The sequence below is a fragment of the Vidua chalybeata genome, chromosome 3 (assembly GCF_026979565.1).
Source record: "Vidua chalybeata isolate OUT-0048 chromosome 3, bVidCha1 merged haplotype, whole genome shotgun sequence".
In the NCBI taxonomy this organism is placed as follows: Eukaryota; Metazoa; Chordata; class Aves; order Passeriformes; family Viduidae; genus Vidua; species Vidua chalybeata.
The window spans coordinates 110,948,608-110,963,206 of NC_071532.1; the positions used below are offsets into that span (position 1 = coordinate 110,948,608).

At 43.8% G+C, this 14,599-nt stretch overlaps 1 protein-coding gene across 3 annotated transcripts in view; it reads right to left on the reverse strand.

The window, feature by feature from the left end:
• The window catches only part of MSRA (methionine sulfoxide reductase A), a 227,889-nt gene that overhangs the window by 64,889 nt on the left and 148,401 nt on the right, over nucleotides 1-14,599 (reverse strand). The gene's annotated exons all lie outside the window — the stretch shown is intronic.

Genomic DNA, 14,599 nt, shown 5'->3' on the forward strand with positions numbered 1-14,599 from the left:
GTGAGGGTGGGGAGGTCCTGGCACAGGGTGCCCAGAGAAGCTGTGGCTGCCCCTGGATCCCTGGCAGTGTCCAAGGCCAGTCTGGACGGGTCTTGGAGCAACCTGGGATAGTGGAAGGTTGGAATGGGATGGGCTTGAATGTTCCTTCCAATCTAAACCATTCCATGATTCTAAGATAATTAGCAACAATTAAAACTTCACTAAAAGGGTGACATTGGACTTTTTCCACTCCGAGCAGGATTACAAAACCACGCTAGAAACAAAACCTGCTGACCACGATATACTTTGCACTTTTATGCTCAGAGATGGAATTATTTCATTTTTGTCTTTTCTAGCATGGGCAAATTCCAAAAGGACAAGTTGAAATGGAAAAACACTCCATGGCATTTTTTTTTTTTTTTTTGCAGGCTGCATTTTTCCATTGACCCAGCAGCATTAATAAACATTGCAGAGTTTTCTGAGGGGAAGATTTCCCATCCCCTCTGTGCTCTACCTCATTACCTTTTCATTTTGTTTTGTTTGCTTCTTCCTGTCAGGATAAACACGAGGCACTGTCAGGCAAACAGCAGGTCGGGGGATGACATTTTTTAATGTTCACAGAACAACCTGACCTCCTGCTCACAGCCACTAAAAGGGAAATAAGGAAACCCCTTGTTTTAAGTCCTAAATGCTAACGAGGTTCTCTATTTAATTTGTTTCTCCTTCCCAGAAACACTAATTTCAAATTGAACCACTGACTCAATTAGCAAAATGTTGAATTTGGTGAGACTTTGTGCAATAAAATGTCCCAGTAACAAAGAGGAAGCCAGCAGTGGTTTGGTGCCAGTAACTAAATCCATTTTAATGGGCTATTTTAATTAAACAAATTAAATTAATGATGGCCTCTGCACAATGATGAATTACACTATTTAATACATCATTGCAACGTGCTAATCCCTTTTTTAATATTATCTTCTAACATTGATCCACGCATAGACACACAAGTCATAAACTAAGCTCAAGAAAGAAAAACAAACAATGGGTGCAAAAGGGCCAAATAATGGAAAGTGTGGGATGATCTTAGTTCAAAAAAAAAAAAAAATTTCAGTTGAAGTTATGGCAATTATTCACCATTATGGGATAATGGAAACCAGGTGGAATCTACAGTGCCCTCCATGAGGGGTTCAGGTTGGATATCAGGAGGAATTTCGTCATGGAAAGGGTTGTTAAACACTGGAAGGGGCTGCCCAGGGGGCCATCCTGGAGGTGTCCAAGGAAGGCCCACATGGGGCACTCAGTGCTCTGGGCTGGGTGACAAACTGGGGATCAGTCACAGCTTGGACTCGATGGCCTTGAAGGTCTTTCCCACCCTCAATGATTCTGTGAGCGGGAGGACCCAGATAATTTTATCATCTTTTAAGGAGAGCTAACTTTATTTTTTTGGCTATGTTTAGAAGGCAAGGGTAGGATTTAAAGATTGGAATTGGTGACATTGGAGGTTTTTTCTGACCTAAATGATTCCGTGATTCTGCATGTGATTTACCTGATGTGACATCTCGAGGGATTGAAGTCAGAGCTGAGCCAGTCTAGAGGCTGTGAAGCCTTTCTGCTCACAGGCAAAAAGGGGAAAAAGAAGGGGGGAAAAAAGGTGTTTATAAGGACTGCTAATGACAAATAGAAATGGAATGTCCTTAGGGATGGCTGGAATTTCCATGCAACTGGAAGAGGGTCCATAAAAAAACGGGAACACAGGCAAGACTGAGGGTAAAACACGGAGACACACAGCACCTTAAAGCTGGGAGACAACCATAAATACTAGGGATCATGGTAAAGGCTCTTCTTGTGCCATAGTGTTCAATAAAAAATCCAGTTTGCCATAGTTTTCGATTAAAAAAGTCCCATTTGGGCTGTTTTAGAACTGCACCAGAGCTCCACAGACACCAGACTGCAACTGATTTTAGAGGATTTATCATGTCACTGACAACTACTTAGGCTGAGGGGATCTGAGGTCTGGCTTGCTGATGAAGACTCCAGGAAAGATTATATGAGATTAAATGGGAATAAGTGACAAAATGGAATGAAAAAAAAGATGCAAGGTGCAAACACAGCTGGATAACAAAACCATCCAAAGTATATCAGGAATGCTGAAGATGTAAAATATTCTTCACAGAAGATGAAATATTTGGCCTTAGAATCCTGGAAATCCAGGGATTACAGGAAATGGAATAAAACCCACTTTTTAATGAAAACAAATAAAAGAAGCGTGGACCTGAAAAGGACCTGTTCATCTGCCACTGAAAGAGCTCTTCAGAGTTCTTTAAAGTACATCCAGCACTAAATTCCCCTCACCCAGGCAGGACCTGTCTGCCTGGAGATATGTCAGAGCTCAGTACACACACCACACATGGGCACAGGAGGCACAACTGTCATCCCTGACATCCTGTCCTCTCCCAGGTGTTGGAACATGATGATCTTTAGGGTCCCTTCCAACCCAAACCACTCCATGATTTCATGATTTACCAAGCTCATACCAATTTGCGGATCCCAGCTCCCGCTGGCTTTGTGTCCCATGAAAAAACTGCTCTGGAATAGATTTATCTTTGCAATGGTGTGGCATAATGACATCATGGAATCACAGAGTCATTAAGGTTGGAAAAGCCCTTGGAGATCACAGAGTCCAGCCATTCCCAGCACTGCCAGGGCCACCACTGACCCATGTCCCCAAGTGCCACATCCACATGGCTTTTAAATCCCTCCAGGAATGGGGACTTCCAACACTGCCCTGGGCAGCTGTGCCAGGGCTGGACAGCACTTTCCATGAAGGAATTGTTGCTAAAATCCTTATTTTGATTCCATTCTACAAAGAATGTTTAAAAATGAAGAACTGTGCTCTGTATTTTAGTAAACTCCCTTTTAGCTGAAGTTGAGAATCCTGGCTCAGAATCCTGGCGTTTGTACCTGAGGGGACGGAGGAGTGAAGAAGCCCCAGACAATGTGGCAGGATGCTAATTCAGGCTTCCTAATGAATTCAGAGCCAGAACAAATCAAAGAAGAACTGCATTTAAAATAATTTAAAAAAAAAAAAAAAACCACAGCTACAGGTGTAGATTGTGAACTGGCATTATCCTCCCTTGTTTAAAAAATGACATGGTAATTCTAATGACAAACTCTGTTATAAATAGACACTTAATTACAATATCTTAGGTCTGGCATCTGCATTTTCACCATCTTAAAGGCAGAACCCAAGGAGGGTTCCCTGCAAACTGGAGACTTGAGCAAGACAAAAGGAAATGTGAAGTTCAACCAAACCCAAAATCTGCTGCTCTTCACACCCTCCACTTCACTGCTGGCCTGCAGGCATTTTTCCCAGGAGAAGGAAGGAAATGACCCTGGAACGTCCTGGCAGCTGCCACCCTTGGGACTCCCTCTCCCAAAACATCCCAGCCCGCTGACCAAGGGACAATGGACATCCTGCACCTGAATTTGGCCACTTTGAGCATTTTTTTCCTCCTCTCCCTCCCAGTCCATGGGTCCAGCAGGTACAGCAGCTACCATAGAAACCAAAGTGCTGCTCTGCAGCACAAGGAGCAGCAGCAATGGGAATGTGGGGAGGGGGGTGGATGCAGGAGGAGGAGGTAAAGGAGGAGGAGGAGGAGGAGGAGAGAAAGCAGCATCACACATTCAGAATGAAATGTTCCCACCAGAGGGAGTGAGTCATTCCTGAAGAAAAGTGCAAAGCTGCAGGATTTTTTTTCCCTGCCGCTCTCAATGCACATCTGCAAACACGGATGTACAATTCTCCACCCTTTGCTGGATGCAGGGGGAATGGAGCAGCAAAGGATGAGGAGCAGGTGGGGGTACTTAATGCCTTCTTTGCCTCAGTTTTTAACAGTCAGACCAGTTGTACTCCAGAGAGAAACAAGGAGCAGAATCAATCCCGTAATCCAAGGCTGTCATCAACCCGCTACACCACTAAGACAAGCCCATGGGGTGGGATGGGATCCACCCAAAGATGCTGAGGGAGCTGCCAGAAGCACTCCCTGAGCCACATTCCATCATTTCCCGACATCCTGGCAAAGCAGGGAGATTCCAATCCACTGGAAGGCAGCAAATGTGTCTCCCATCACATCAGTGGACACAGAGCCATCGTTTGTGGATGGTGAATCCATCACTGAGGACAACAGGAAATGGCCTCAAGCTGCACCGTGGGGGGGGGTTGGATTGGATATTAGGAATAATTTCTTTCCCAAAAAGGTTGTCCAGCCCTGGCACAGCTGCCCAGGGCAGTGTTGGAAGTCCCCATTCCTGGAGGGATTTAAAAGCCATGTGGATGTGGCACCTGGGGACATGGGTCAGTGGTGGCCTTGGCGGTGCTGGGATGGTTGGACTGGATGATCTCAGAGGGCTTTTCCAACCTAAACAATCCCATGATCCCGTGATTCTAAACAACTCTGCTTTTGCCTCTTGCACAGGTGCTTGACTCCCTGGTGCTCTGCTCTCTAATGAACACTACAATTTCCTCATGATGTAAATTAATGCCTGACCTATCCCAAGGATCTCAGACAGAATTATGCTGTCATTTCCAAAATGCCCTTTAGAGCTTTTTCCCTTCCTCTCTTTCCAGGACAGTGCAGAAATACAACTTTGTGTGAAGCCAACATATATTAAACAGGGATTTTACATCAAAAAGTCACTCACTTTTTAAGAGCAGCAAGCCATAATACATGATGATATACTATACATTTGTAAATTGCTGGCTAATTCAAAATAAAAAAATAATAACAACCAGTCTGGAGTTGTGTTTGATTTCCTTTGATCTTACTGTTCATAATTAATCTCTTTGCCTCAGGGGCCTGGAGGGACAGGACACAGGGAGTGGCTTCCCACTGCCAGAGGGCAGGGATAGATGGGATATTGGGAAGGAATTCCTGGCTCTGAGGGTGGGGAGGTCCTGGCACAGATTTCTCAGAGAAGCTGTGGCTGCCCCTGGATCCCTGGAAGGGTCCAAGACCAGGCTGGACAGGGCTTGGAGCAACTTGGAACACCTGGGAGATGTCCCTGCTCATGATCTTTAAGGTCCCTTCCAACCCAAACCATTCTAGGATTCTATGATAAATCATAAATAAACATGATGGAACAATTTCCAAGCCCTCCTTTAGCTGGAGTGTGGGATGAATTCACAATTCAACACAGCTACAACAGCAGAAAACTATAAAAACCTGATTTCTACCTGTCCAGATTGTAAATAGTTTGATGAATGTCCAACATCTACAAGTGTCCTTCCCAAAACTCACTTGGGGAATGTTCACTCGGGAAATGCCCATCTCCTGCTTCCCACAGCAAAATACGCAAAGCACAGAATCCTCTTTTTGCCATAATTTATAAACCCCAGTGGGATAATTCTGACGCATCTGATCCATGAAATGATGCTCCAGCAACCACACAAATATGGACAAATAACTGAAATTACAGAAAACCTGATGGTTTGTGTGGCACAAAGAGAAGGGGAAAGCTCCTCATTCCCTGCCCTTGCAGAGGAGCTCGAGCCCACTAGAGGGCAATGAAAGAAATCAGGATTTCTACAGCCCTGGAAAAGCCCCTAATTTCGCCCTCAAGGTTTTTCCTGTGATAATATATCACGGGATAATGGGGAAATATATTTCCTAGGATTGTTGGCACATAAAATAGCAGCCACATACACAGAAGGGCAAGAAGAGCTGGATGAAAAATCACCACCCAGGATATAATTAGCTGATTGAGATAAAAATAAAAAACATTACAGAAAATAAAATTATGATGATGTTAAAAGTGCACATTTGTGTATGTGTGTGTGGAGAAGGGGGAGTGATGCTACAATCCCTCACTGCAATTTTTCAACTCCTCTTTCTTTTTCCCAGAATTTTTCTTTGAGTGTTTTAATCTCCACAAAACTTCATGGTTTGGGCTGAAAGTTGTCATTGCTGAAGAAAACGGATTTTTCTAAATTTCTAGAACAGCCACACAGTCATTTGTGATAAACACAACTGTATCTATTAAATACTTAATAAACAAATATATAAATTTAATTATTTGCTTTCCATATTAAAGGAAAAAATCTAGATTATCTAGAAATATCTAGAAAATATCTTTAAGGAGTACAAAAAACCTTTAAGTTTGGGTGTTCTTCAGCATGAAGCACTGGCCAATAAAGCCAAATTTGTTTAATTTTTTAGCTTTTTAAGGAAAATATGGGTTTCACATAGTCAGTAGATGATTAATATTGAAAATTTTAGAAGAGGGAATGAGCACCAGTTCCCTGAGCACTTCAAAAGGGAAAATAAGACAAAACAAACAATACTGGGCCAATTTGTACATGGGTAAAAACAAAACAAACAAACAAACAAACAAAAACCCCACGTCCCAAAAAAAGAAAAAACATTTAAATGATAGGGAATATAATTAGTGCCAATCAACGTTTTTTTTGAAAACAGGTCAAATATAAACCCAACATCTGTCTTTGATGCTATTACAAGTTCAGCTGACGCAGGAAAATTTGCAGATCCAATGCAGTGAACATTTTGTGTTTGATTAAGTATCACAAAATTATTTTAACTAAAAAAAAGTAGTGCAAAAATGGTATTGATACAGGAAATAATAACTAGATTAAGATGGACTTTCACCGGGATTGTTGTGAATTGCAGTGATCAAGGTTTAAAAATAATTTTAAAATTTGTGCTGGTAAAAGTGGGAGATCACGTGAAGGTCAGAGTTACTGCCCTGTACCACTGAGATCTTTGGAATGGAGTTAAATCTCAAACTGCCTCCATAGCTTCCCTGAAAAAATCCAAAATTCCACCATCCCCCATTGTCTGGATACAGCTCTTCCTCCTGCCCTTCTCTACCACCTCACAAAGGGTCTTGATGTGTAAAAGGGTTTTTGCTTCTGTGAACACTTTAAATACTACTCCTTTAAGACTTGAAAGAGACCTGGTTTAACCGAGCTGACTAAAAATAACCAAAGCACAGGAGAAAGGAGAAGGCACAATGGAAATATATTAACCCCAAAAATCCATAGGAGGCTGCTTGCTCGGGGAAAGGTCAGGATTTAATACTGGGTTTAATACTGGGGCTTGAAGCAGGGATTCACTGAAAGTGATTTCTCAGCCTTTGATGACTCTTCCTGCACAAAACTCCATGGCCCTGCCCTAGAAGGTATCTTGGGATGCTCTAGGCAGCAGGAAGAGGAAATATATTTTGTCCGCATTATCTTGGGCAGTTGGATTCACTTTCAGACCCAGTGAGTAAATGACACCTAATAAGTGTCAGCTAGAAAAAAATACAAGGTTGTCTTTGTCTGCAAGGATAAAAAAGAGGGAAGTTTTTTCAGAAACACAGGCCTGAGGGAAAAAAAAGTGGAAAATCTGAGGACTGGGGAAAATGTGGAAGAAAAGGATGCGGGACAACATCAAATGACAGAAGATTTGTCCCTGTGAGGGTGGGGAGGCCCTGGCACAGGGTGCCCAGAGAAGCTGTGGCTGCCCCTGGATCCCTGGAAGTGTCCAAGGCCAGGCTGGACGGAGCTTGGATCAACCTGGGATGTTGGAAAGTGTCCCTGCCCATGTCAGGGGTGGAATGGGACAGGCTTTAAGGTCCCTTCCAACCCAAACTGTTCTGGGATTCTGTGATTCCATGATAAACAGAAGGAAAGACCAGTCTACAAGAGATCTGTGTAAGTCAATAGAGAAAAAACATTTGATGAAAAAAGATCACGAGGTCAAACCAGACATGACAATGTTGCTGACTAAAGCATCCTCTGATTTTTCCTTCCAGGAAGTATTGACTTGTTTTCCCCAAAGCTGAGAGTTCTCTTTGATGCACACTTCATACAGAAAATAAAACACACGATCCCATGACAGTTCTTTGGGCAACACAAACACTGAAAGGAACAAAACTCCGGGGCCAGATTTTTATCTCAATTGCATTACTGGAAATCCAAAGTAATTCCATGGATTTGAATGGTGTTGCTCTGGATTTGCAGCTTTTGGACGATCTGCACTGGGTCCTCTGAGGGAATCTTGAGAGTTATTTAAGAAAACAGTAACATCAGCTGGAAAACAACTTCAGCAGGGATGAATTGTCAACACAATTGGCAATCAACCATCTGGTTATCAAATCATGGGGACCTGAGTGTTTAAGTGGACCCTCCTATGTCCATATTCAGAGGCCTGAGCAGGATATTTTATAAATGTTGAGTATTTGTCATTTCCACATGAGAGCTTTGTGGAACTCAGAACTTCCTGAAGTGTCATCATGCTCTGATACATTTTTTGCTTTGTATTTCAGAGTTGGGTAAACAATGGGAAAGCGTTCCATGAGCATTCATTTGAATCCTGGCTCAGGCACACTTCTGTCCCTGAGAAAATGAGGTTTGAGGAGTGTTCTTGGATCCCACAGCTCAGCACTAGGGATAAACAAACTGTTTGGAGAGCAGAAGAAATTCTCCCATGCTCATTAGAAATGTCACTTTAAAAAAAGGCTTTTTCATGATTTTTAAAATTTGTATGGAAACCTCAAACCAGGCCAATCTCTCTCCCCCTCTCAGTCCATGCAGAGATTCCCACTTCAAATCTTATCCTTCACCTGGGCATGGATGGATCCAAAGGGCAGAGCAGAATTAAGACATGACATTTTCACACACGATGAGACCGAACACATCTGGAGATGATTCCTTGGGTTTATTTCCTGGAAATTTTTCCTTAGGTCAGTTTTAAGGGCTGTGTTTAACCCAAAGAGGACAAGAACAGCACCGGCTAATGACCATCATGTTCCTTTTACCTTGGCTTTTTTCTATTTTATCCTGTCCTCCCCATAACTAATATCTCAGTTAAACTAAACTCCCTGAGAGCTTCCTGAAGAGAAGGAATTCCATCCTCTTCCCTGTAAATCCTGTGTTCACTTAAACCACCATTATTAAGGTCATTATCACACTTATGCACCTGACATTTAATGTGCTCGTGACACTTTCAGAATGCTGGAACAGATGCATAATCAAGAAATTCAAAAGCCTGGACTAGAAGCTCTTCAGAAGGATCCCAGAGAACACTGAACTATGTCAGAAAACATTTCCAGGCTGATGGGAAGGGATTTAACCTCTGTGTTGGCATCAGTGCACATTCCATTGCTTTTCCTTGGCACTGGGATGACCCAGGACCCACAGGAGAGCTGTGCTCAGCTGGAGGCCAGGTCACACAGGGTAGGACCCCTCAAACAACAGCTCAGCCCTCTAAATCTTCATTTTCTGAAGCAACACGAGGCTCTGCCCTGGAGATTGAGAATTCATCTGCCTAAGGATATGAAAATGGGATGTCTACACAAATCCAGCATGTTTTTACATTAATGGCAGGCTGAACAGGGCAAGCCACACAAAGCAGGAAATGTTTTATTTACAGCCCACTCTTTGAGTCAAATCCATTTGATATTTACATTAGTTTATTACAGGACAATTTCTAGCATTAGTTTAAATGTCCAATATAAACTTCACATTCCCAGTGCAATAAAGCAAATGGCTCCTTCAGTGACCCCCATGAACTCCCAGATGAAAAAAATTATTGCAAAATACAAACTCTGGTTTCATCCCGCTCTTCTGGTTCTAAATCCAAATACAGGATCAGCTGTATTTGCAACAGTCAAAGGGCCAAATGAAATGCCCACCCTTTATCAAGTGAAGACAATAAATGCAGAATTGAAAGCTATAAAAATCTTGCTTTTCTCAGCATTAATAAAAACAAGCACCATGTGTTGCATTCCTGGGGAGCAGGAATAGTAACAGGATGCACTCAGCATGGGATGGTGGCACTTCTCTGCCTCAGGGAATGCCCATCCCTGGAAGTGTCCAAGGCCAGGCTGGACAGGGCTTGGAGCAACCTGGGACTGTGGGAGGTGTCCCTGCCCATGGTAAGGGGTGGAATGAAATGGGCTTTAAGGAATCCATCACCTCCCTGGGAAGCTCCTTCCAACATCTACTCACCTTTTTCATGAAGAAATTCTTTCTGATGTCCAACCTGAGCCTCCCCTGGCACAGCTTGAGGCCATTCCCTCTCCTCCTGTCCCTGTTCCCTGGGAGCAGAGCCTGACCCCCCTGGCTGTCCCCTCCTGTCAGGAGTTGTGCAGAGCCACAAGGTCCCCCCTGAGCCTCCTTTTCTCCAGGCTGAGCCCCTTTCCCAGCTCCCTCAGCCCCTCCTGGTGCTCCAGCCCCTTCCCCAGCTCCATTCCCTTCCCTGGACACTCTCCAGCCCCTCAGTGTCCTTTTTGTCCCAGAGCTGTCCCCAGCACTGGAGGTGCCCCAGCAGTGCCAGCACAGGGGACAGCACTGCCCTGGTCCTGCTGCCACCCCAGAGCTGGCACAGCCCAGGTGCCACCGGCCTCTTGCCCACCTGGGCACACCTGGCTCATGTCAGCAGCACCCCCAGGGCCTTTTCCAGCCCCTCTTCCCCAGCCTGGAGCTGCAGGAATGATGCTGTCACCAAGTGCAGCATCATTCCCCAGCACTCCCTGTGCCCAGCCATCACCAGTTCTTAACCCAGCCCAGAGGGAACCTGCCCAGGCCATGGGCTACTGGATTTTCCAGGAATAAGCCATAGGAGATGCTGTCAAAGGTTTTGCTGAAGTCCAGGTAGACACATCCACAAGTTCATCCTAAGTTCATGCTATTAATGCTTTTATTTTGCTGCCACTGTCATCAAGAAATGGATTAGGATTAGTTTTGAGAGATTTTGCCTATGTGAGGTGCCCGAATTTTATCAGAGTGGCAAAGTCAAATTTTCTGCAGTTACAGTAACATGAAAAGAGTTCACAACTGCTCACACAAAACCTCCTCATCCATAGCCAAATGCATCTTTCTCTGAGAGGGGTGAACATACAAAGAGTATCTCTGCAGCACAGAAAAGTGATTACAATCCAAAGAATGGCTCAGCTTATCAGATCAGCTTTGCTTGTCTCCACAAGAGCCACCACCATCAATCAGGAATCAAGTTGTTGCCATTCACAGCAGAGTGAAGCAGAGATAATTTGACACATAAAGCTCTGAATTAGACATAATTTGAAGAGGAGTAAGCAGGTGTTATTTTTTTATTGACTATTGTATTGCTTTAATAAAAACAATCTCATTTTAAAAGAGCTATTTAAGTTCTCCCAGCCAAAAATCACATGAAAAACCATCTCCCAGGCAAAGCCTGTTCTGAATTCACACAGCACGTCAGATAAAACACAGATGAAGGTTGTGAATTCCCACCGCCAGGCATTCCTTCATGGAATTAACCACTCAGAACTGCAGATCCCAGAGGTCTGTAAACAGCCCTTCCTCCAGCTTTGACAAATACAATCCTGACCACTTCACCTCCTTTGCAGGTTGCTGCTCCAAAGCTCACTGATTTTGGAATGCTTTTGGAAACTCCAGCTTTTCAATCTCTTTCCCTAATGCCAAATGTAAAGGTCTTATTTTTGCATCTAAACATTTTGCTGATTTGTTCCCACATCCTATCACAGAAAGCTGATGGAAGCTTCCCAGTGTCTGCTAAAGAGCTGTGCTGCAGGGATTGCTGCATCTTCTGCTAATTCATTGTGTTCCTTATTCCATGGAATGCATCCACCCAAAGCCTCTGCTCTGGAGCCAGGATGGGAGAGCTGAGGGGTGTTCACCTGGAGAAGAGAAGGATCCAGGGAGAGCTCAGAGCCCCTTCCCTAAAGGGCCAGGAGAGCTGGAGAGGGACTTGGGACAAGGGATGGAGGGACAGGACACAGGGAATGGCTTCCCAGAGCCAGAGGGCAGCGTTAGATGGGATATTGGGAAGGAATTCTTCGCTGTGAGGGGGGGGAGGCCCTGGCAGAGATTTCTCGGAGAAGCTGTGGCTGCCCCTGGATGCCTGAAAGTGTCCAAAGCCAGGCTGGACAGGGCTTGGAGCAACCTGGGACAGTGGAAGATGTCCCTGCTCATGGATGATCTTTAAAGTCCCTTCTAACCCAAAGCATTCTGTGATTCCATGAAGGGGAGGCACTCAGTGTATTCTTACCTTAAAACCCTGTGCTAGTGCTTGACAAAACAACTGCAAGGTCTGATTCTGAAAAAAAAAAATTAATACAAACTTCTTCCCACCCTGATTTCACTCTCTGGATTACAATTGCCTTGATAATTCATTTGAAAATGAAACCCAGCTGAGCAACTGTCTTGAAAATTGAGTAACCTCAGGTTCACCTGCATTAAAAAACCTCAGCTTCAGTCCAAACTGCTCATTCACAGTGATTTCACCAAGGCCTGGCCCTCGTTTGATGTTTTTCTGATTACAGTTCCATTGTGTCACCGTTTAGCAGCAGCACTATTGTATTACAGTCTCTGTCACCAGGAGCTGACTCTGACTCCCACACTCAGCTCCCTCAGCAGCTCCAGCCCCATGGCTTGATGTGAATTCAGTGCTCTACTGTCACTTCTCAGCTCTCAAAGCAGCTGCAGGAATCAGCAACAAGTTCCACAACTTAAAGTAGATGTGACCTTGCAGGATACCTGGGCTTGGGACACCCCGAGGGTCTCACTCACAGCCTGGTAATAAATCTGATTATTGCCACTTAAAATCGAATCCCAGCATCACTGAGATTGGAAAAGCACTCTGAGATCATCGAATCCAAGCATCCCCCAGCACTGCCAAGACCACCACTAATCCATGCCCCCAGCTGCCACATCCACACAGCTTTTAAATCCCTCCAGGGATGGGGACTCCACCACTGACCTGGGAAAGCCTTTCCAATGCTTGCTCACCCTTTCTCTGAAGGATTTTTCCCTAATATCCAATCTAGACCACAACTTGGCACAGCTTGAGGCCGCTCCCTCTCATCCTGTCCCTGTTCCCTGGGAGCAGAGCCTGACTCCCCTGGCCATCCCCTCCTGTCAGGAGTTGTGCAGAGCCACAAGGTCCCCCCTGAGCCTCCTTTTCTCCAGGCTGAGCCCCTTTCCCAGCTCCCTCAGCCCCTCCTGGTGCTCCAGCCCCATCCCCAGCTCCATTCACTTCCCTGGACATCTGGAGCAAGTTAGGAAAAACACCCAAACCTCATCTAGCAAACACATCATTTTCTGGTTGAAAGCCACTTTTAGGGCTCTTTCAGGCCCTCAGCTCAAACCACATCTAAGAGCACATGCACAATTATTCAGTGAACAAAAAAATAAATGACATTTTGATTTTATTTTTCTTCCTTTGCAGTGCTAAAAGATGCTGGAGTCACCCATGCACACTGCAGTGATTGTAATATTTGTCAGTCCTTCCTCCCGTGCTGCAGGCACCACTGCTTATCACGGAAAAATTGTGCCATTCCCACATTTTTATCCATGATTATCTGGCATGTGTCGCTGCCAGAAAAGCTTGATATTTATTTTAAATTGCTGCAATAATAAGGAAAGTGGCTGTATTGCATTTACATTAAAATAATGGCATGCACAGCATTTAATATGAAAAGGGATTCCTGAACAAATTGTTTGCTCAGTGTGTTTCCCACACAACTATTCCACTGCTCCTGCAATACCCCAGTAGATAATACTGGAGATATTGTTGTTAATAATACATGGGAAACACACATCCCTAAGGAATTTCAGTGCATATTTGCTGGGTTTCCTTAGCTGGCAACACCGTCCCTTCCTTCCCCACTTCAGTGCAAAAACAAACTCTACATGTGCTCACTTACAGTTGTGCCTAATTATATAAATGTACTAATTACACACACTTTTCAAAGTAGGTAAATTTTAAATGGTGCCATTAAGGAAATCTATTTGATGATGGAAATTTCTGTAATATCATATTGCAATCTCACACATGGCAATTTTGCTCTCATGTCAGTATTTATTTAATGACAAATAACAGCAGAGGATAATAGAGTTGGGAAAGCAAATTAAAACTGTAAAATTTGCAGGGTGATGTTGGTCAGCAGATGATAAAAGAAAGGAATAAAATGAACTTTGAAAACCAGTGGATTTAAGGTAAATAATGAGTAAAAAGAAGTTTTGAATAATAAATGTCTTCCAAAACCACCAGATAAACACCTGCAAGAGTGACTTATCCCCATCAGAAACAAATATAAGTCATTGAGCACTTCATTTACACACCCAGTTGTCAGATCTGGAAATCACTTACCTGCAGTCCTGAGCACCTCTTTGCACTCAAAATAATTCCAAGTGCAAGTAGGAACCAGTCCTAGGAGCTCACCCAGTCATACTCACACTGGTAAAAAACAAACTGCTGCCTTTTGGGACCTTCTGGCTGATGCAAAAAGAGCTTTTTAATTTTAACATTAAATATACACCAAAACTCCTGGTTCTTTAGCATAACACCAGTGAGGTGATTGCATAATTAAATATAGTGAACACTGATTGTCTTTTGGTACTACTTAAGTTTAGTGCCCTGATATCCCAGGTGAGTGGTTTTTTTTCATATAAATTAGAATAATTTAATATTTTTCTGCTGCAGAATCTGGATTTTGCAGAGCACTGGGCAGCACCACAGTGCAACAACACTGCAGGATACTAATCCCTCTGCCTTTACTTAAATAACAGCGTGGCAGGGAAGAGACAGAATCCATCTTCCACAGAAAACAGGGAAAAAAT